Raw genomic sequence first — 23,435 nt, 5'->3', positions numbered from 1 at the left:
AAATTTGCTGAAGCTTTAGACTGTTGGTTATCCTTGTTTGCTAAGCATATTTTATATTTTTATTCTTCTCTTTTCCACATCTGCAACTAGAAGATGAAATGCCAGACGGATGCAAAAACATTGCTTTTGCTGTAGGTCTCATTCAGATTTAAGTCATACAAAAAGATCTTCAGATTCTGTTCCAAAGAACTAAATCCAGTTACAAGTTTCAGTGCTTTAAGGAAGCTTCCAGAAACCTGAATATTTGCGGAAGCTTAGTCATTATCTGAAGCCCCTTAGGGTGCAAGTCAGGCAAGTAGAGGTAATCTTATGCAAAGCTCACTTATATGCCACAGTGGAACTGAAAATGGTGTTATCCAAAGAGGTTTATCTTTGCCTCTGAACACAGCAAAACACAACTGGTAGTACTCTTACGAATCTACAAACTCCAATCACTTGCACAGCCTGAACAAAGCATTTTTTGGTTGGTTTTAATGCACATAAATTTAGACAATGATATGAATTCTGTCTCCCCACAGTCCCTCATCAGAGAATTACTCGGTTTTGTGGTTTTGTTATGAAAAGAGGACAGAGAGAGAGGGGGAAGGAGAATTTATATCAGCCATCATAATTAACTGTTCATAATAAGTGTTACATTTCCATCTCTGCATCAGTGTCAAGTGATGGGATTTAAAGATGTCAGATCAAATTTGTCTAGAAGTGATACTGAAAATGAAGCTTTATTCCAAAAGGCATGATATAGAGGGATAAAATGAAAAGTACTTTGGCAATTGCTTCAAAAAAAATCCAGATTTCTTTCCTGCCACATTATGTTCTGTCTGGCAACATAATGTAACGTATTTAGCAACACGTAGGCAATGCAATGGCAGGCCACAAAGTACCATGCTATTCTTTCAGTTTTGCATATTAACTTAAATATACATACACATATACATATAAAGAAAAAGAAATATTTTAAAAGAGACATTTGTTTAGCATTTCCCCTTCAAAGAAAGCAGGATAAACAACACATTTTTTTAATCCAGTAGAGCTGATTTGCAAAGTAACTGCTGCAACAAAGAAGGGTCTGGTCCCAGCCTTCTTGCTAAAACCTATTAAAGAGACAGGTGCTTACTAGGCTGTTGAAGCTGCTGAGTGCACGACAATCAGCGAGTAACAGCATCTCCCTTTGTTTTTCTACCTTTGTTTTATTTTTCATTATGTTACTATTCCATAATCACAACCCCTAATCTTCATAACTGACAAAGGTTCCTTGAGAATGTAATCAATAAACAAGTCTGGGACACTCCCGTGCCAGGCAGCTGTTCCTGTGTCTGGGTTTTAGTGTCATGGCCACATCAACAGATTTAAAGTGCTGGCACAGTGCCAGTTTCACGTTTCAGCCTTTGCTGTTATGTCTGTAGATATGGGTGGTATAGCAGAGAACAATGTTTTAGAAAAACAGTAAGAGGTAACGTATTTGTCAATGCTATATCCAAGCAAACTGTAGGGAACTTCTGTTGAGGGCCTTTCTCCTCCTGCTCAAAATAGGTCATTTTATGTGGTTGCTTTTCTAGACTTTAATCTTTCAGGCTGCAATCCTGCAAACACTCATGCATGTGATTGACTCTGACTACCCACATGCATGAAGTGCTTGCAGGATGGGAGCTTTAATTTGTTGTGACAATGTCATGGGGAAGGGAGCTAAGTGGCAATATGTGAGGAGAGCTGTGTAACTGAGGCCATCAAGATCAGGCCATGTTAACCCTGTACTGGGAGAGACTTCGCTAATGACTGCTGCATCTCCCCAGACCAGTACTTCATGTTATACTGTGTTTTGTTTCTGGAGATGCCAGAATCACTATCAAGAAGCTCAAAGGAAAACACAAGGAAGCTCATCATTGTGCAAATTTTTGCTTTTAAGAACTTTTTTCCCAATGCCTTTCTATTACCAGTTGACTTGGTGTTTACGCTTGGGAATGTCATGGCTTTGCCCACCTGTCCAGGATGGGAAGAAAGAGACACATCAAGTGTTTGGCATTCCTGAGAACTGACATGCACTTATTGAAGAGTGTACCTGCTGCATTTATACAGCACAGTGCTCTGGCCTTTTTCTTTGTCCATGACCCCTGTGCCAGATGCAGCTTGTCCACAGATTAGGGTGATTCCCTAATTGCTTGTGTCTAGGACAGAAAGCAGGAGAAAAGTCACAGTGCTGAGTTGTGTCCAGTACTCATAGAAGCTCTGCTTTTCTCTAGTTGCAGTTTAGTGACAAAACAACATGTAACTTGCCACAGGACTAGCCCCTACGATATGAAGACAAAAGGTATCACATGCAAAATGGAGTGAGCATACACATATCCCAGACAGGGAAAGATGACCATGCTGTCTCATGTGCTAGAAAAGACAAGACCTGCTACTTCGCTACCTGATTCAGTTTCAGTCATACCAGTTCACAAAATAATGCTTTTCCTGAAGTTCTACATGCTTTTGTCCCTATGAAATGATGTTATTACTGTTTGACATAGGTTGTGCTTACTCGATATGCCACAGTGACATCTACCCCTTTTGTCTCAAATAAAAGTTCAGTATTGCGCTTATCAACTCAAACATTGCAGGACAGAGTAACTTTTCATTTTAAACACAATGTAGTAAACTTATGCAGACAAAATGATAAGCAGAACCTGTAAGAAAATATTGAAATGTCACTAGGAAATGGAGAGAGGGCGGGCCACAAGCATTTCTTCCCAGCATGCACTAACTCTGTAAAGATCAGCGTGCTCTTGTAATTTAATCAGAGTAATTTAATAAAAGCAAAGAATACAACTTTGAGAAATATGAGTAAAACTAATTTTTCTAATAGAAACTGGACAACATAATGCAAATGCTTATAATTTTAGCAAGTGGCTGAGCCTCTTACATAACTCCCTGCTTCACTAGCCTGTGAGTGCCTGAGGAGATTCTGTCATCGTAACATATTATCAAGTGCCTTACCTCCAGTTTTCAGTTCTATGAAAAATTTATCAACAGCTAGAAATCAAAACTTCTTATGAAATGACTTATTCACTCCAGAGGTGTCCATCACACACATACAGGTTAAGCCATAAGGGACTGACAGATGTCAAACTGTAGACCATTGAGAACCAAGTGATAACATTATTGTGGTCATAATTCTGTAACAAAGACAGAGGGTTTTATAAAAGGAGTTCTATAAGAAATGGAATGGATAAAAAGTGGTTGCCCATGGCTTCCTGTGATGTGATTAGATTCTTCCCTGGAAAGAGCAAGCTCTGACTAATGCTTTTCTTCCTTTCAAAATGTCTGTCTCTCACGTAGAATCTCAGAAATCAAAAATGGGAAATGGTAACACTGCAGCACTTCTACCAATGGGAGAACAGGAGCATCTCTCACCATATCCTTGAGCCACTACTTCACAAGAGAAGGGAGACTTTAATCTCTCTAAGTGCTCTACATCAGTATTAAACACAGAAGATACTGGCCAAAATATTCAAAATTGTTGGTAGAAGCATACAGGCTCTGACTCCATAAGCTCTGCTTCTTTTGGAATTGTACTGGTGTTGGCTGGGGTAGAATTCATTTTCTTCATAGTAGCTAGTATGGGGCGATGTTGATAATACAGGGATTTTTTATTTATTGCTGAGTGTTTTTTGCAGAATCTAGACCTTTTCTGTTCCTCATACTGCCCCACCAGCGAGTAGGCTGAAAGTGCACAAGAAGCTGTGAGGAGACACAGCCAGGACAGCTGACCCCAATCGACCAAAGGGATATTCCATACCATATGATGTCATACTCAGAATATAAAGCTGAGGGAAGAAGAAGAAAGGGGGAGACGTTTGGAGTTACAGCATCACTTGGTGTTCCCAAGTAACCATTATGTGTGATGAAGCCCTGCTTTGCTGGAGATGGCTGAACACCTGCCTACCAAGGGGAAGTAGTGAATTAATTCCTTGGTTTGCTTTGCTTGTGTGGCTTTTCTTTACTAATTAAACTATCTTTATCTCAACCCTCGAGTTTTCTCACTTTTAGTCTTCTGTTTCTCTCCCCCATCCCAGGGTGGGGGGGAGTGAGCGAGCAGCTATGTGGTGCTTAGTTGCCGGCTGGGGTTAAACCATGACAGGAATTCAGGCTAGAAAATTAGACATTAAAAGCTTTGTAATTTTTCCATATGGGCAAAAATTTTGAACCTACATCCAGACAAGAAACAGAACACAACGAAGGACAAAAATCTTCCAAGAAATATTTAAGTTGCAGCTTAAGAGACTCAAAATAATTCAAGGCATGACCTCACAGCCCCCTGTTATCTAAACTAATATACAGTACGTATACATATGGGACTCCCAAGTGTTCCAGTGCATAATTTGATCAAAAATCAAGGATACAGTTTGGCCTAGAGCGTGTGTCAGCATATCTTATAGTGAAGAATGGAAAATTTGAACCTCTATCTATCTGGTAGTTTTTATGTCTTACAAAATTGAAATTTTTTTAAAATACCCATGGTCTTTTCAAAGTGTTTTTTCCCCACTAGACATTTAGAAGCTGCTATCATCCAGCCAGGTTGGGGTTCTCCTAAATCTCTTATTTGGCCTACGACAGCAGGGTCTATTTATTCACAATAGACAAAAGAAGCTTTCTTCTCATCACATTCAGTGCAGTTTAGCCAGAATAAGAGCTGTTGTTCTGTTGCAGATTTTGAGTGAATAGAATGGCGCAATGTTTGTATTGGAAAACTTTAGCACATTCACACATAAATGCAGAGTCTGTGATGCAAACACACTTTCTGAATTTGATTTTGGAAAATCAAAATATTTTCTATTTCAGTTCTAAAAGATTTCTGCTTCCGAAGTCTTTTACTTGGTTGTTGTTTTTTTTTTTTTAATTTTAATTTTTAAAGTTTGATTGCAAAATCAGGCTAGATGTCCAAACACAGGGAGATTCCAAGTCAGGCACCCAAGAGACATGGTACACGATGCAGTCTAGGACCAAGTTACAGGTTCTGAACAAGCTGGAACATTTACCTGATCCAACACAGCTCGACATGATGTGGCTGAGAAAACACAGAGCTGCATTAGTATGGTGCTACTTGAGCTAATTTACCTAACTCCTCTGTGCCAACTAATTACGGTGTACCACTGTGCTGACATAGCAATTCTGCATCCAGTTCCAGAGTTAGCTCAGATACCTCTGCCTGTCACTGAGTTGTACAGTGCACACCCTGTAAAATAATTTCTACAGAATGTGATAGTGTTCTGCACTATCCTATGTTCAAGTTTTAATTTGTCAAAGCTCTTAGCATATTCTTAAATTCTGATATAAGATGATCTTTTTTTCCCCTCTATCAGACCCTTTTTTACCCCTCAGATATAGAGATATGGAAAAGACAAAGGGAGATGAAACACACTACTACAAACCAGATTCACACCCTCCTACATGCTGCTAGCACAAATGGGTTGAATAGCCAGCAATACTTTTCTAATAACAAAGGTAAAAAAAGATGGAAAAAGATGCTGTTTCACCCCTTCTTGAAGTTTATAGGTTATCCCTTTTGGTATTTTTACATGTTGTCCTTCCAAAAGGAAACCCATTGAATGTTTACACCACTTCTAATCAATCCTTCAATTCCAGGCAGCATAACTGGCACCAATCAAAAAAAAAAAAAACAAAACAAACCCCAAACCACCAAAACAAACAAACAAACAAACAACTGAAAAAAAACAACATAACTCCAATAGCAGCACCAAAATCTCTAGCAGACTTATGGTTTGCATTAGAAGTCTTTTGGGTTAAGTCTTCTAGGTGGGTTTTGCGAAACGTGGAAGTTTGCATCCTGAGTGTTGCAAGTGAAAGACTTTCTCTTAAAGATGGTCAGAATCTGAAGTTAACTGCTCCCCTGTGGAATATGTCTCCATAGTCATGACATCCAAGGCAATTATTTTCTTCCCTCCTGGTCTTTCTGAACATAGGAATTTTAATTAGATTTTTACTAAGATGCTAGGTATGTCTCCCCTGCACAGGTATGTATACTCAAGCCAGCATTAAACATGCTAACTCAAAAGCAAATAAGGCTGACTCTACACTGTTAAATTCTGTACACCTTGAGTCATTCTCAGCACTGAGACTTGAAATTAGCTGGCTGAAATTAGCCCATTTCTAGAATTTAAACTTCCTCACTGCCCTGAACACTAAGATCACATTCCAGCTGCCTTTTGGGAATGCTCCTCAAACCATGCTAATTCCCTTACCATGTTCAGGAATTGTCTGGCCCAGAGTTAGCTGGCTCAGGTTAAAGGTGTGCCCAAGTCTAATGATCTAACAGTATAAACAATTGAGTTTCAGTGCCCAGGAATGCTGTCTAGCACTTTTAAATTTAACTGTATAAAGGAGTCCAACAATCTACCAGTGAGAATACAGACTTCTTGACAGGTGTATTTACCCTGACTGTCTAGCACAGCTGAGCAGTCTGAACTGAGCTCTGTGGTGTAGCCACAGAACTGCTAATCAAATTGCTCTTTAAAAGTGCTCTAAGCTTCTGTTGTGTAGGTGAGATATGCCCTATCTTGTTCCAAGCACTGTACACTATTCACATAGGAACTGCAAAGACACTGTGGCATGGGTGGCCCCATGACATCCTGCAATCTCTACCCACAGCCTTCTCTAAATGTATAGCACCAACTGCTATGCCCTGTTTTACCTGACAGGAAAGACATTAAAAGTCCTTCTGTACTAGATTACATTAAGTGTCCTTGATTCCAGAACAGATCAGGCTCTCTGCAGAGGCTTAGCCATTTATGTATTCTGTGGTCATACAGGAGTGACACAGTGACAGAGCAGTCCTGTGGAGAATGTTAAACACTTCACATAGCTGTACTTTATTACACAGCAGTACACAGTTAACAGCATGGGCATCTAGCTGAACTATTTAAGTTGTTTTTTTGCAAAAGTGCCATCCAAGCATATTTGTATAAATACTTCAATGATCATCCCAGAGATATTTTTGGCCTATATGTTTGTAACAAAGATGAATCCTTAAGTTATGCAGTCTGTGCCCATCACTGACAGTGGCCAGCACTAGACACTGCAAGAAAGAAATTTGAGAAACCCCATTACAGACAGTGGAGGAATAACTTCTCCAATAGGACGTTTCATTCTGTTCTCAGGCAATTATAGATTGATTCACATTCTAAAGCAACAATCTTTATATCTCCCACGAAAAACTTACCATGTTTTATGTTATTGGGGGTGATTATGTTTGTCCAAGTGCCAAGTGGCTTTTGACTATTTTACAAGTCTTGGCCTTACTGCATCTTTTGGCAAATAGTTTCCCTGGCTGAATATCTCTTCCCTTTTAAATGTACACTGCAATTCCAGTAGCATTGGATTCCCTCCTCATGGCATGTTCTTTGATTAGGAAATAGGACCACACAGTTTACTTTCACTCAACTGTTCTTATCTCTACCATCTCCCTCTTGTTGTTTTCTTGCCTAAGCGTTGCTGACATTTTCCAGACTCTAGAAGGAAACTACTTCAATAATACATACTTGATAGGATATGTCACACACTCCCTGCAGCTCTTCATAAAGAATATTTGAAAATAATCACCATCTGTGTTGATGTCTTTAGATTTGTAATAATTTAGAAAGTGCTTGGGGTTTTGAACTGGGTTTTTGAACCAGGGTTTGGGGGTTTTCTTTTTTATGTATAGTGAGAAATCTTGCAGGGGAGTTAAAGGAGATCTCTTGTTGGGAGGAATCTTATTTATGTTGTCTGCCCAACAGTAATTGGAAGAAATAACAATAGCTAACAGTCAACAATAATCAAAAGAGAAATTAGCAAAGACCAGTCATGAGACAACAGGATGTGATACCTCTGTCCACATGCATACTTCGTGCAATGTCTGTCTTTGTGCTCTGAATGTCAATCTGAAGTAGAAAGGAAACAGAATCTTTTTCAAACAAATTACAATTATATACTCTACCTGAGAACAAGAAGAAACCAGGGTGCTAGCCCTGCTCTTTTCCTTTTCTTTTCTTCAGGCTTGGTGGCACTGAGATTGAGGGCTGCAAGTCCTGCTTGGGTATAAACCTTGAAGGATTTGCTGACACAGAGAAATAACCTCAAACAACTCCTCCACAAGAGGTATTTTGCACTGTTCTGTTCTTACTAATGCACCTTGGAATAGCTATTTTGGACTGTTTGTCCAGGTAGAGAAGCTTCTAAATGCCACTTTATTTCCTTTCATCTATCAACCTTAAGAGTATAACAGCACAAGAATCCATGAAATGCAATCACAAATATCTGCTGTCCAGGGAGTATATTACCAGGGAATTTAGCATGATATGCTAAGATTTTATATCTCATGGATCTAATACCCAGTCCCTGAGGAGTTAGTTTTAGATCCCTTTCATAGCATTGCATAGCATAGCTCCTTTGTCTATAAAGAAACATCAACAGACCAGTTTTTAAAATAAGGCGTTTATGATGATGAATAAGAGGATCAGAATTTGGTCTTCAGTGAACAATGTTTATAAAGAGCTGGGAAAATGTACATGGCTCCTGGGAAGGAAACAATATCAAAGGAGAGGAGGCCTCTGGCAGACACAGCCTCTCAAGAACATCTTGTAGTGACAGTTCTATTTAGGTCCTATGCCTATAGGTATTAATCTATTTCACTATAACTGTCTGAAGAGGCAGATCTCATACGGAAAACATTATGCCTCAAACAATGAAGAATGATACCTTCTAGGCAAAGAATCCTATGTATTCTGAACAAACCAGGAGAGAGGGTAACATGGCAAAGATAAATACAGTGCCGTAATGCTGCTGCTGAGGAGGAACAAACATTCCTCTTAATTCTGACAAAAAGAGACTTGTGCAAAAGTTCATATCTGCATAAAGTGAAGACAGCCATATAGAGAACTCAAAGATTTTATATATATAATATTTCATATTCTACCCTCAGGAATAAATCCACATTTAAAACACCTAGAGCTCTCCTTACCAGGAGTCTCTCTAGCTTTTTTTTTTTTTTTTTGAGACATATATTTACAGATTTAAAACTTTCCACAGATAAAAAAAAAAACTTTCTGTCATGTTTTGTTTATGTTTTTGTGGGCAGAAACTACAAGAAACTCCAAACCACCAGTGAAAATTTAATGGTGACAAGTACATCAACAGGGAAGAGACAAGATGATTTCACAGAAGAAAAGTGTAATTTTCTATATTTAAAAGGGTTTGGGTGGTTTTTATTGTTTAAGCAGAGATGAGGTGTTGATTTGAAATCTAAAGTAGTGGGAGGTTTAATGATACAGAGATACAGATTGTTTGGAGATTACATGATTCATCACACCAGCATGGTTGTTTTAAAATAGATATTTACGTAGCTAGATTGATGGCTACAGATTTTCCACTGTTTCACCTATTTCACTGTGCAATGTTTTGGCATGCAGAATATGCACGGTTCTGAGGCCAAATAGAATCAACATACTACATATGCATAGGGATCAGTGTGCTTTCATTCCAGATTATTACAAATTTCATAAAAGTTCTCTGGACTTCATAGTAATACAAAAGTCACAAGACCTTCTGTCCTCCTCTTTGTTATGCATTAGATCATTAGATTAGGAAAAGCATGAAGCCAGTGTCATTTTCCTTACAGACTTCACACACACTCTTTCCTCCTGAAAAGGTAGCAGCAGTGCTGCTGCTACTAGGTGCCAGCAGCACGGAGCTCAGACTAGTCACTGGAATTTACCCAGTACTCAACTGAGTCTTGAAGACTATATGGGGCTCTATGCTACTGATGATACCCACATCACACAGTTTACACTACATTGAGTACATCTACAAGAGGGGCCACAACAACAGTATCAGCTTTCCAGACTAATTCCCAAATTGTTAATACTATCAACCATCAACATTTTCTGTAGGCTACTAGGTATCATTATCAGCAAAATTCACATAGAAAACAAGTGCAGTGCTACAGACCACTGCAGTCTTTGACTTTATTGATGTTATGGGTGAATGGGGGGGCATGAGGAACTGCACAGATGTGGAAGATGGCATGCTGCACCAAGTACTACTGAAGGAGCTTTGACCTTGTCAGCCAAAGTGTGTGTCTGCATCTGGATCACTGAAATCAAATTAACCATGTTAGTAATTTCTAGGATTTCTATACAAATGACTATATTTGTGTTTGCTTTCAATCATGCTTCCCTGTCTTTATCAATAATTCATTTTATAGCAAAGCAAGGTAGTCTTTATCAAAGAGGTAGCAAACTGTAAAGGGTGGAATATATAAATAGAAGCATCTCTGGCCTACAGAAATCACTGCAAATTAGTGATAGTTTCAGGATTCTTCATGTATTGGCCTTTAATCCTGGGAAGAGGAAGATATGGGTCATCCTTTTCACATTGTTCTGCAGAGAGTAAAATCTGGTGAAATAACACGAGCTTGTTAGTTTCAGTTGATAATTTCTACCCTTTTCACAAACTGTCAAATCAGTCAGCTGAGAAATGCAGTGCTAAGGGTATAAGAGAATAATGCAATCAGGGGAAAAAGTAGTGAAAGATATTTTTAGACAGTTCAATACAATGAGAAAAAAACTCACAGCCTACTGTCAAACATAAGTTAAAGAAAATGTGTCCGTTCCCATAGGGTACTTGAAATATATAACAGAGACACCATATGTGTATTATGAGTAAATCACATATGGATTTAAGTGTTTCTTTCAAAAGGAATTTTTCAAAGCCAATTGTCAAATGTCAATTTAAAAATACAATACACAACATTAAATAAACAATTTAATTGCCCAGCTTTTAATCTAGAGAAGTTTATTTATACTTCAGCATGAGACAAAGAAAATTATTACCTCAGATTTGTTTTATTGCTTTAACAACAGAAAGAAGAAATCTGAAGAATAAACTAAGGACTGCTAATCCTGAGGAAAGGGTAAAGCAGTAAGGTGAAACAACCTGCCAGTCTTGGTCACAGACAAGGTTTTTCCTTATTTTTTACTCTTCTTTTAGTACCATTAGGAAATTATCTGAAACTAGAGGGCTATGCTATTCCCGAATTTAAAAATAGAAATTGACCCATTTTTTTGGTGCTTCCTGCATTCTGGGAAGTGATCCGAAGTCAGCTCAACCAGCAGTGTCAAGCAAAGCAGCTCCCAGGTTGCTTATTGTGGTCTCTTCCCAGAGCATCCAACAGACTGGAAGTGGCAGCGCAGAATTGGAGCATAACAGCCCCCAGCCTAGACTACAGCATTTTATGGCTACCTGCAAGATGCTTCCTTTGCTAGCAGATGGTAGATGAGTTGGCTTAGACTTGCCCCAGCTGTTCTACAGCTTCTATTCAGTAACCTTATTGTTTTTTTTCCACTGAAGCTTCACCTACTGCTTTATGTTTTAAAGGGACTGACTTCCCACTCCAGCCAGCCAGGAACTGTGCCCAGTGCAGCACTAGGAAGATCAAGGACCTGATGGGTGCCAGGCCTGGTTTCATTCCAAATAAGCAGTGTCCAGACTGTGTTCTTTAAATAAAAGAGTGCATGAACTCCTGCATTAGATATTCACATTGTGTTAGCCAAGAGCACAGCGATGAGATGTTCAATTACTTTGGGGGAGAACAAAAAGTGTATTAGCATATTTATCATTATACTTTAAAATAAGATTGAATACTCATTAAACATGCATAAAAGAATGTAAATGAAATGAAATCCTCACGGACAATTTTCAAACACAGGACTTCGCCACTTCAACCAAAACCTTTAGCCCTGGTGCTCTATTGAGATTAAATGTACATGTAAATTGGTGTTTTCCCCACTGCCTCTGCAAAAAAAGCAATTACATTTTCACAGTAGTTAGTATTTACTTCTCCTTTTGCCCCTGCTACCACCTTTTCATCCCTTCAAATCAGGTAATATAAGTAAGTAGGCTACATTCTTTGTCTAGTCAAACTATCTGCGGCTTTTGCTAACAGCTTCCTTCCTGTACCAATTCCTGAAAGCATTAGGTTTTTAATAAAATCAGTATTTTTTCCACTTTGTGATTTATAGTCTATTCAGAATAGCATGGCTTAACTTAAAGAATCATGTTACTTTCTGCATGCTCATCTATGAATGCCCGTTTTAAGGGGAACAAATTCATTGTGGTATTTAAAATTATTGGTTTTAGAAGCAAAATCTGTCCTGAGACTAACACCATGTATCAACAAAATAAAACAGGCTCTTTGTTTAATTGTCAAGTCTACCTTATTATTTATTATGTATAAAGCTTCATTGATAGACAGGATGCTTTTAAAACAAATACAGATGAGTTCAGTTTTCTTCTTATTTGAGCCAGCACAGCAGTCTTAGAGTCTTGTATAACAAGTGCACCAGGCACCGGTTCAACCCCCAGCTTTCCCAAAATCAGGAACCTTTCTTACTATGTCTCCCTTACCCCACATTGAAACTCTACAGTTTATACCTATTAGCATGCTCTTTATATCTGCTGTGTTCCTCACTAGGAGATTGGCTGGAGAAAAACTAACTAAAATTTGAGAAATATTTCACAATTTGGACTAATGTCAGTAAAGAATATTGAAGGAGTAATCTTAGCCCTGTTTAAAATTTTTCCCTATTTCTTGGCCTGAGCACAGAAATAATCACAGTATCAAATATGACAGACAGAAAATGATGTTCCTTTCACTCAATTTGCAGCACTTAGGCAGAAGAGAGGTTGGTTTATCTTCTATAAAGTAAGACATTACAAATGGCCTCCCACTTGATAATTTAAATTAGATTAATATTAATTTAAATTAAAAATTAATTTAGGTTGCAACTATGGCTACAGAACGGTGCAGGAGAAGACAGTTGTAAATGGGTCAGGAAAGGTATAAAAGTACTGTATTGGTGTTGCTGCTGTAAAGAATTACCTTACTGTGACATTCTTCATTATTCATGCAGATGTCGGTTTGGCACAGAGGAATTGTCAAATGCGTAAATCTGCTCTAAAAAGCTGAGGTAAAACATGAGGTGGCTTATGTTTATCTAATGAATAACTGTTCTTCAGTAGAAAATTTAAAAAAAACTCAAGTTTTTTAGGAAGAAAACAATCAATATATTTGCAGCATTACTGTTGGAGAACGTTAATATATACAGCAGGGTAATTCCAAAAGATCCAAGCTATTAAATAACACATGCATATACTGGACAGAACATCAAAACCATCTGTATCTTCACAGACAACATAGTGTTACAGTATATTTGACCTTGGAAATACAGCACTTAACATCCTTGGTTTAAGAGTACAATGTCTTTTATAAAATTCACAGCAATGCTTATTAAAAGGCTTTGAAATTCCTGATTCTATTATTCCTAAGTACCAAGTAAAATAAAAACCAAGCCTTGCTCTATAGCAAAAAGGCTTAAAAGTCAGTAGCAAGCAAAGACATGAAATTAACATTCTGATCATACAATGAATGTTTATTTCAAGCTTGAACCACTAAAATGCAAAAATGAGACACAATTGTTTTAATTGCTTCAAAAAGTCCAATCAGCAAAAAGGTCCGAAGAAGTCTGAAGGTCACGACTCTGAAACATATTAAAGTGTTAAAATACTGAGCACTGAAGTGTTTAATGGTTAGCTGCTTACCACAAGTGGGATCCACAGTGCCAGAATAAACATGAGGACAAGGCACCTTCAAAAAGCTCTGCCAAATCAGGTATAGAAGCTTGCCAAATTCACCAAAAAGAAATATTGAGATGGACAAGCCTTAAACTTTGTACCTCTGAAGGCCTTGGACAGCTTTCTGCAATCTGTAAAGAAGTGGTTGTTTTTTTAAAGGTTAAGAGGTCTGAAACCTCACTTCAAGGTAGTTGCCTACAGCAGCCTTTCTCCCCAAACCCTGCCAGCAGCTTCCCTCCCTGTGCCAGTAACTCAATGAGCCAAGAAAGACCAGACTGTTGGGCATCAGTCCGACACCAGACATGCACCAAAGTTACATTTATCACAAGTTTCTCTTCTGAGTCCATCTACCAACTTTGTACCCACTGAGGGAGGACTTTCCTTCTCCTTCTAGGAACTGTTTTATCCTTCACTAGCAGAAAGGACTGTCAGGTAATAATACAGATTGGATAACCTGTTACTTCCATAAACTAGCAAACGTCTTCATAATAATACTGTAGCATAGTGGAGTGTGGTCCACCAACGTGGCCTGTGTATAATCCTCCACACCCAAGAATCCTTGAGCAGTCTATAACTAGAGAAGGCTGAGGAGGCATGCCAGAGAACAGAGAAGACTAATTCCTGTCCATTAGATTGATAACATATATGTTACATTATCTGACTGGCAGGAAGGGGAAGAAATCACGATGGCCAGAATCCAGGAACTTATACAGGTCTCTTGTAGGCACTTTAACAATTCAGCATGGGATAATGTCCTGGTTCAATATACTGGGAGTGGCCAGCATGGATTTGCCAAAGCCAACCTGACCAACCTGATTGTCATCTCTGTAGAAATGACTGGCTCTGTGGATGAAGGGAGAGCAGTGGATGCTGTTTACCTTGATTTGCGCAAGGCTTTGGTGTGGCCTTCCACAGCACATTTATAGCAAAGTTGAGGATGAGTTTTGGATAAGTGTGCTGCAAGGTAGCTGAAGAACTGGCTAGTAAGCAGGGTTTTACCATTGCAGTGGTTTACCATTGAAAGTATAACCAATAGTTAGAAGCAGCATTCCTCACAGGCTGATGTGAGGCCAATGTTGTTTTATATCATCATCAAGGACAGGGGCCATGGGATGAACTGTACCCTCAGCAAGTTCATGGACAACATTAAACTGGGGAAGTACTCAATAGTCAAAGGGAAGTGGCTAAGGGGGAACTTAGCTGCAGTCTTCCACTATCTGAAGGACCATTACAGTGAAGGCAGAGCCAGACCCTTTTGGATATGAACAACAAAATGACAAGAGCTACAAGTGAAAGTGCAGTTGTATGTAAGGGAAAAAAATCTTCACAATGAGGGTGGTTAAGCGTTGCAACAGGTTGCCCAGTGATGCTGTGGGATCTCTATCCTTGGAGAGTTTCAAACTTGGAGTGGACAAGGTCCTAAGCAAACCAGTCCACCTGTTAAGTTTGTCTTGCTTGGAGCAGGAGCTTGGACTAGATGGTCTACAGAAGTCTCTTACATCCTAAATTTTTCTAAGACTCTGTTCATACATTCTTCAGATCTGCATGTGTGACAGAGGCTTATGGGCAGGTACAGCTGAATCTTTTTCCTGAAGCAGGATATTTCCTAGAATAAAGTTTGATTTTACCAGTTTGCATTTTTAAAAAAAAAAAAAAAGGAAGAAAAAGGAATTTGGGCTTTGAAAAGTGCAGATAGCCTTCAAAGAATCTTAGAACCCTCTACAATAACAAAGATCATTCTGTCACAGAAAGGGAGTCCACTTATATGTGGAAATACATTCATTTCTGGGTGGACAACTGCAGAAATATTCCTTGAGCCTTGCCCTATGAATCTGTTGTATAAAAATAAATAACTGAAAACTATTACATTGTTCTGACACCTTAGACTTCACCAAAGTATACAGACCAGAAAAGCACCTGATCGTTCATGACGTTGTTTTGTTAAACGAACCTGGCAGAGTGCAGAGAAGTTTTACTTTCCCACCCACAAATCTAAGAGAGATTTCCATTTAAATCCCAAACAGGTAAGATTACTGTCTAGTATTACTTTGAAAGTACTTCAAGCCCTGCAAAAGCTCATGTTAAGAAACTTGCTTACCAGTATCACTTAAAGAAAGGTTACTTGATAGTGCCCATGACTTATACTTCTTATACTAGGCCAGTGTCCTAGAAGGACTTGGCAGACCAGTTAGTAATTTTAACAGGTCTGATGCAGCCAATGCATTTAAGTGTGAACTTAAAGGCATTTTTTGAAGACCATGAATGTAAGAAAATATAAAATAAAGAACAGCTTATGAGTGATCTAAAGGAAAAGTCCTATAAAACTGTTGAGATGTTAGCCAGTGACATTTGCTGAATTTCTACTGAAATCACCTTGGTACTTTCAAACCTGTATGAGAATTAATCTTACAACTTCTTTTTCCAGATAAACAGGCTTTATCAGACCTCAAGTCTAAAAACCCTTAACTTTACACTAGTAACATCATGCGTATACCTATGCTGGGAAAGAATTTGGAGTACTCCTATGATTACTTTCCTATCTGGAAAAGAAAGAAAAAATTACTCTGGGGTTGCCTTTGTGCCCTATGAGACCCAGAAAGAATGTTTAAGGACCTATTCCCAGTTGGAGAAATCCTCTCCGGTTAGCCATCTGTAGGTTAATAGGATGTATGTACAAATGTTCAGCAAGAAATTCTTCCCCTGTCCTGAGTACCTGCAGAGCAAGGCAAATATCTCAAAGGATTGCCACAAGGGGGCTGGGAGGCGAGGCTGTAGGGCATAGCACACATGGCATGCCTCCCTAGCCTCATGGGGAATCAGTAAGCTCTGTGCTCCTTTTCAGCCTATTCCTGAAATCTGCTCAATGTACACCACAATCTTACTAACTAGTTTTAAAATGCCTCAACTTCCTTTTTCACTATTATACGATCACAGCTTGGTTCCTCATGCAAATCGGCTCTATTGCTGAAGAGCACACTTCAATTTAATCTGTGAATTAACCATCTGACTATCCATACATAGAAAGCTTGCACTGGCCTTCAAAGTACTTACACAGGTTTTATTTGGATGATACTAGATAAAATAAAATAAATTAAACAAAAAACCAACCAAACAAACATCAAACAAACCTAATAGTTTGACGGAAAAGTGAGGGGGCATTGTGCTCCCACAGTAGACAGCCTTCTATTCAAGGCAGCTCATTTATTCTGCAAGAGTTCTTCACTATTCCTCTAGATGAACTTCCCTAAATTACCTCCAAAGAGTACAAAAAGGTCACAGAATTCATCACAATCTCCATTATGCAGGCAATGGCCATGCAATCCCAATCAAAATTGACAAACCTCAAGGACAAAAAGCTGTCAGAATTGAACTCTTCTGTTTTACTTGACCATAGAGTAGAGTATCAAGGAATATTTTTCCCCCCTTTCCAGACATAATCTAGTTTTGTAACTTCACAAAAACAGAAGATGGATAGGACATTTTATTTTTGAGAGTAGCATTAAGTCTTGCTCTTTCATGGAGTAAACAAAAAATAAATTATACTATACTTTGTGAGAGAGAATAAAAACTGAAATAGAGAAAGTGGCTAAGAGGATTTTAGAGTCATCCATTTCAATACAAAATTAATTTGGAAAATAGAGTGGAAGTGTTAACCACAAAAATAAAATGGGAAATATTTAACATGTAAAAGCTAATGAGTCTTCTAGCTGAATAGCTGCAGATAAACCTAACAATGTGTTAGACATAACATTAAATTATCTGGTAGAGCAATGACAACATTCTTAGATTTTCAAAACAAAATAACAAATCCGAGTGTCTCAGTTTTGTTTCTTTAATGAGGTTTCTTACAGGAACAAGAAATGTTCACCCACTCCCTGAAAAACATATCTTCCTTTTAACCTGGATAAAGATGAACTGCTTATAGTCAAGAGTTCTAAAATTCAGCTCTGGCACCTTTTTTTCTGTAATTAACAAGATTTTAGTCACCTTACTATAATTCTATATTTTGCTGCACATAGTATTTATAAGCCACGCTTAGCAGGGAAAGATTGTTTAATTTTTGATCTGCATCAGCACCGACCCAGCCCTACTTGCAAACCAGAGCACAGAATAAGATTGTGTGGTAGGCAAACAAACAGTGTTTTCTGAGCAACTCCAGCAAGGTCAGATGAAGGGGAATCCAAAGGCATGAGCATTCACAGCAGAGGCGTGTGATATCTTTGTGGGCAAACTACAAAGACTAAAGAATAAAACACCAATGTAAGAATCAGTTAAGATGGCAGGGAAAGCAGCTGATAAAAAAACACAGAAAATGTGAGATGCCAACCATGCTTCTCAGGTCTCAGGTCATCTTAGACAGCAACAGGATGTCCTGTATTAAATGAGTGGGTCTTAGTATATTAAAAAACAAAACAAAACAACCACAAAAAAAAACACCAAACCACCAACCAAACAACCCCAAAAAAACCCAGAACACAAAAACATGAGAGGGCTTTTTTCATATTTTGCAATAACTGTCTACTCTTCCCAGTGTTTAGTATCCCACGTTTCTCTGTTTCTCTAACTGATGCAGAGCAGACTGATCCAGAGTTAACTATATGTCCCATACAATAAATCCAAAGAGTCAGAATTGCTGTGTGTGTACAGTAGCGTATGTTTGCTCATGCTTGAACACTTGTAAATGCTTAGCAGCTCTGATATAAAAAGACAATGTCTATCTTTGAACCAGCTTTCTTTAATTGTCCTAATAAGAGAACATTTTGTCAGCAGAAAAAGGAAATTAAACCATCTCCAGACTGACTAACTTCCATTAACTTGTGTTTAGGCATTCAAAAGAGCAACATATCCCAGGAAGCTCTGAAGAGAGAGTCAGAAGACCTAGCAAAGGAACCAGCACAGAAAGAAAACAAGATTTATCTGGAATTTGCACCTGAGTATGAACTTGTATTACCAGTCAAAATTTCTTACCAGGAATTCTGGACAGCTATTGTCTGTGTGAGTTTGGAAGGTCTCCACATCAGCTTTTCATGCTGTGGGGAGAGAGAGAAAAAAAAAAAAAAAAAGAAAAAAAAAAAAAAAAAACAAAAAGAAAGAGAAAGAGTCCAAAATTAGGATGACTAGTAAAAGGTAGCAGCATTCACTAAACAGATCAAGTACAAGCAGCTACCATCACTTTCCACAGCTCCTCAAAAAAGGCAAGTGTCATGCCTCACAGGAGATGCCAAGTTTTGCAGTAGTTCCTCTGGGGGACTCAGTTCCAACCACAAGCATCTTGCTCAAAACCCAACTTTTCACAAGCCAGCCTTTGCATCTTTGCTCCAGAGCTCATCCACTGCATATTCAAGCCACGATACCAGCAGGGGAGTGGGAGGAGGACATTCTTTGAAGTGTGCTCCCAGGTGGTATGCATGAATGGAAATTCGCACTTCAGAGGGCATGTTTAGAATTACCCATTTGTTGCAAATTTAAACACTGTGTGAAAACACTCTAGATCAGAAACTGAAGATTTCAGAGTTAGTAGCAGAGTCAGTATGTTTACACAGATGGGAACAGTAGGTGAGATCACCACTGCCCATTCCAAACAGGCTGAGAGTAAGCCAGCTCCATCCACAACCCACATAGCTACACCATCCTTTTTTGGGGTGTATGTGGGATGACAGCTATGAGGACCAGAGATATTTGCTTCTGACCAGCTTGGAGCAAAAGGAGCATGAGCTCAGGTTCATCTGCTTCTGCCTGTGGAGACATTCTCTCAAAAGTCATGTCTCTGGACTTGATCATGCTTTTTATTTGGGTTAATGGTTCACTGATCTTAGGTAGTGGTGTCAGATCAGGCCACATTACCCCCTTACTGTGTCCTGTTACCCAGGTGTGTTACCCAACAGCCTACATCCCCTACTTTACCAATGCCATCAGTCTCTGTATCTTCACCTTAATCCAACAGCTACCTCTGTTTTCTCCATATCATGTCCTCTGCACAGAGTGCCTGTCCTGAGTTGTTCTGCAAGTTCACTGTCCTGAATTCTAAGTCCGTCCCCCAGACACACTCCTTTCACAATACCTTAATAACACTAGCCAAATAGGACACACACCTTAATTAGAATAAAACAACAAACAAACAAACCCCCTTAACTGCATTATACCAAGTACCGTCCCTTGCCAAGTGACCACATAATCTTATTGTTTTTCCTTCTGTCATTCCTCACCACCTTATTACTCAACAAATATTCTGTGTCTATAATTAGTTCACACTGCTGCAACAGGAGATACTAACTCAGCTCCTTGGGCCTGTCTCAACATTTCCTGAAATCAGAAGGGTATTGCAGAGGACAGCAATGACTGGTGGCAATTGCAAGTCCCTCAGGAAAAGGGACTGTCCTTTCTCTTCAGAAAGACACTTAACGACCCCTAGAAATCATCAGTACTCGTCACATTCCAAAATCTGCTCTCAGGCCCTTACCTAATGAGAACACTAGCAACAAATACAGCTTCCCTTTTTCAGCGCAGTTCTCCTGATATGAGTGGAACTTCTAGTGTGATGCAGGTGAGCATGATTTACCCATAATAAGCACCTAAGGCAACAAGGAGTGTCTATTCCATTTAAATTAGATAATGATTTCACATTCCTTCATTTTTGGGAAGTGTTCATCATAGACAAAGAAAGAGATTCCTTCTTAAAATGACACAATTAAGTCAAATTCAGCCAAAATTATAAAACTTCTTAACATTTCTTTATCACTCTATTCAGAAAAGAAGTCAAATCTGTGCTGCAATTTGCTGCACAGTACCTGAAATATTGCAATGTTTCTTCTAAATTTAACTTAAAACTGTGTTACGGATTTACTCACCCCTAGGTAATACTAGGTAAAGTCATTCTACTTGTTCTCCGTGCCTGCTATAATCTTACTTTGCAAGCATTCTTGAAAGCATAAGATTTAAAGGACTTAGAGTTCTATGGTTGTTTCACATCTGTTCAGTAGTAAAAACATTGGATAACTGATCCCTTCTCTCTAGCCAACTCAGAAAGCCTTTTATAAGCACTACTGAAATTACAAACATGAAAATGCTCTTTCTTCAGGCTATCAAAGAGAGAATTTAATGAAATTTCTAGAAGTCTTTGAAATGGCAGACAATACACTGATTAAATTTTCCTCCATTTTCTAGTTTAGCAGAGTCCACATTGATTAAAAAACAGCATTTATAAACCTCTGCTATTGAGCAGAATTACAATTGCAATGTCCAATACTCAACCTTAGGAAATGGTAGAACAAAGGTTATTTGTACAACATAAACTGGTAACATAATTAAAGGATCACCCTTTGTTTCTCCACCCTGGTTTCAATAAGTCCACAGCATAAATCCACAGTTTGTGGAAAGAATCGGGGTTAACCAGAAAATGCCATGTCTGTCTATAGGATCCTTGCATGGGTTTGGTTCCTTTTTCCCTCCCCCAAAAGCAAGGTCATCACTAGTTGCAAGTCACTCATCCTCCAAGTTCCTACTTTGAGACCCCAGAACCTGATTAGGAGAAACACTGAGCAAGAGGAATTGTAATTGATACCAATAAGAGCTCTGAACATTTGAGAAACACTGGAGAAAGAGATCTTAAACTGATAAATACATTCCCTCTAAGCTCTGTATTATTTTTGCAAAATGGATGTACTAGCACTCCTCATCTGACAGGCTTGTTCCCCACAGAAGTGTGTTAGTATCCAGGAAGAATTTGTGAAGCCCTGCAGAAGAGACCCTACGTACTAAACATATTCCCAAGGGAACCTTCAGCACTCCAGGTATGAGTTGGGTGGATATAACATTCAAGAAGGGGAACCAGACCGTCAGCTACAGAGACAATGATGCTACAGTCTCATTTTGGGCGAGGCCCCTGTTTCATGTTGGTGAGTGGTCACCGTTTTCAGATAACTGTATTTCCAGTTTCCACACGTCTCCCTGAAAACTGTTTGTCCCATAAACTATCCTTCTGTTTGTCTGTTCCAAATGTTTCAGACTGTCTGAGCTCTGTATGACAAATTTGTGATACCTGGATACACAGGAAACATTAAGGCTCCTGCTGGGTGGTATATTTGCTGTTGCTATTACATAGATTAGCTAATATGTGGGGGTTTCCCCAGCTTCTCCAGTTACACAGATGCTGCAGGATGCAAAGTTAGCCAGTAACTAGTAAATCCAGGAGACAGGAGGCTTCTACACATCTGTACACGTGCTTCTACATCTGAAACTATCTGAAAAGGGAAGCCTGAGGCAAAAGAAACAATCTGTTATGAAGACACTAATTTCACTTATTATGGATAAATTAGAGAACAGAAATTATTTACTTTGTCATTTATGCTGATTATGGGCAATCAAATGAAAGCAGCAACAACCAAAAAGTCAGAAAATAAACTATAGTAAAATACTTGAAGATGGGAAGCTCTGTACAGAACAGGTACAGCATATAAAAGTTACAAATACCCATCACTGCTGAAAGCTTAGCCTCAGAAAATCAGTGGTTGGTTCTAAAAATGCCACCCATATCTTACACACCTCAGGCAAGAAAAATATCCCTGGTCACCCACCCCATATAGTCCCTGACCAGTCAGGAGCCCAGCTTCATGGAAACAGGGTGTTTTTGTTGCCATGCCTGTTGTTTAGTCATTAGCCTTCTTCCCTCTGAAGCCTTCCAGCAAGGATACCAATTAGTGCAAATGGTGTAATTAGCAGTGATGATTTTTGTAATGTGGATACCTTCTCAGTATGAACAGGAATGAGCCACCAACTCATTTCACATAGTCCATAGGCAACCATCAGGAGGTAAAGATTTGCAGTTAATAAAGGCCCATGTGAGAACGAAACCAGTGACTCAGAGGAGTAATGCATTGTCTTGCCATACTGGTCCCCAGTGCTAGCACCTCTAATCTAACTGGATCATTGTTAATCCTTTGTTTTACTGAGAATGTGAAAATTTTCTAAAGGCTTACTTCACATTTAATTTCCTCAGAGATGCATATTGTGTTTAACAAGTGTGCCGCCTCCTAACATGGCACCTTCTCCATTATGTGGTGGGGAATTCACTCTCCCTGTGTGCCTCCTGCTTTCACTTGTCCCACTCCATTCCCGTCTCCTCTTCTGCCCCTCCCCACCCCCTCAATGACCCTCCTCTGTGTGGCAAAGCAGAATGAAATTGGGCCTCCCTCACCCTGGGCCTGCTGCGAGGTCTCCCTCAGGCCTTCCCCCTCCAGGCCTGCTGTGAGGCCTGCCCCAGGCCTGCCTGCCCCACCAAGCACCTCATCTGGCTGCCTCCTTCCTCCCTGCCTCCACTTTTTTCACAACAGGTTTGCTCTGGGGGAGGATCCAAACGGGGAGCCTCTGCCTCTGAGAACCTCCTCTCCACCAGCTGCTCCAGCCAGCGCTCCTCCATGTTTCCTTGCCAGGGCTCCCTCCCCCGAGTCGTGGCTCTCCAGCACCTTCCCTTCCTCCTGGTGTTATGAGCTCCCTCACTTTTTCCAGAACCCCTCGGTAAACCCACATGTTCCCACGTACCCTCTTGTGCCATGACTCACCCTCCCCAGCTAACCTTCTAATTATTTATAATTAACAATAACAAGAAGGAACTGACATGATGTGGAGATGATCAGATGTGAGGATGAGAAGCTCAGTGTAAATGCTTAGAGAGACAGAAACAGCATCGTATACTACTGAATAATCCTATAATCACTCTGTGTACATTTTCCTTTCCATAACCCCTGCCTGACACTATCACGCCCTGTGTCCTG

This window comes from Vanellus vanellus (assembly GCF_965231255.1).
Source record: "Vanellus vanellus genome assembly, chromosome: Z".
In the NCBI taxonomy this organism is placed as follows: Eukaryota; Metazoa; Chordata; class Aves; order Charadriiformes; family Charadriidae; genus Vanellus; species Vanellus vanellus.
The sequence above is the reverse complement of the archived record's forward strand: the minus strand, read 5'-3'. Positions refer to the sequence as shown.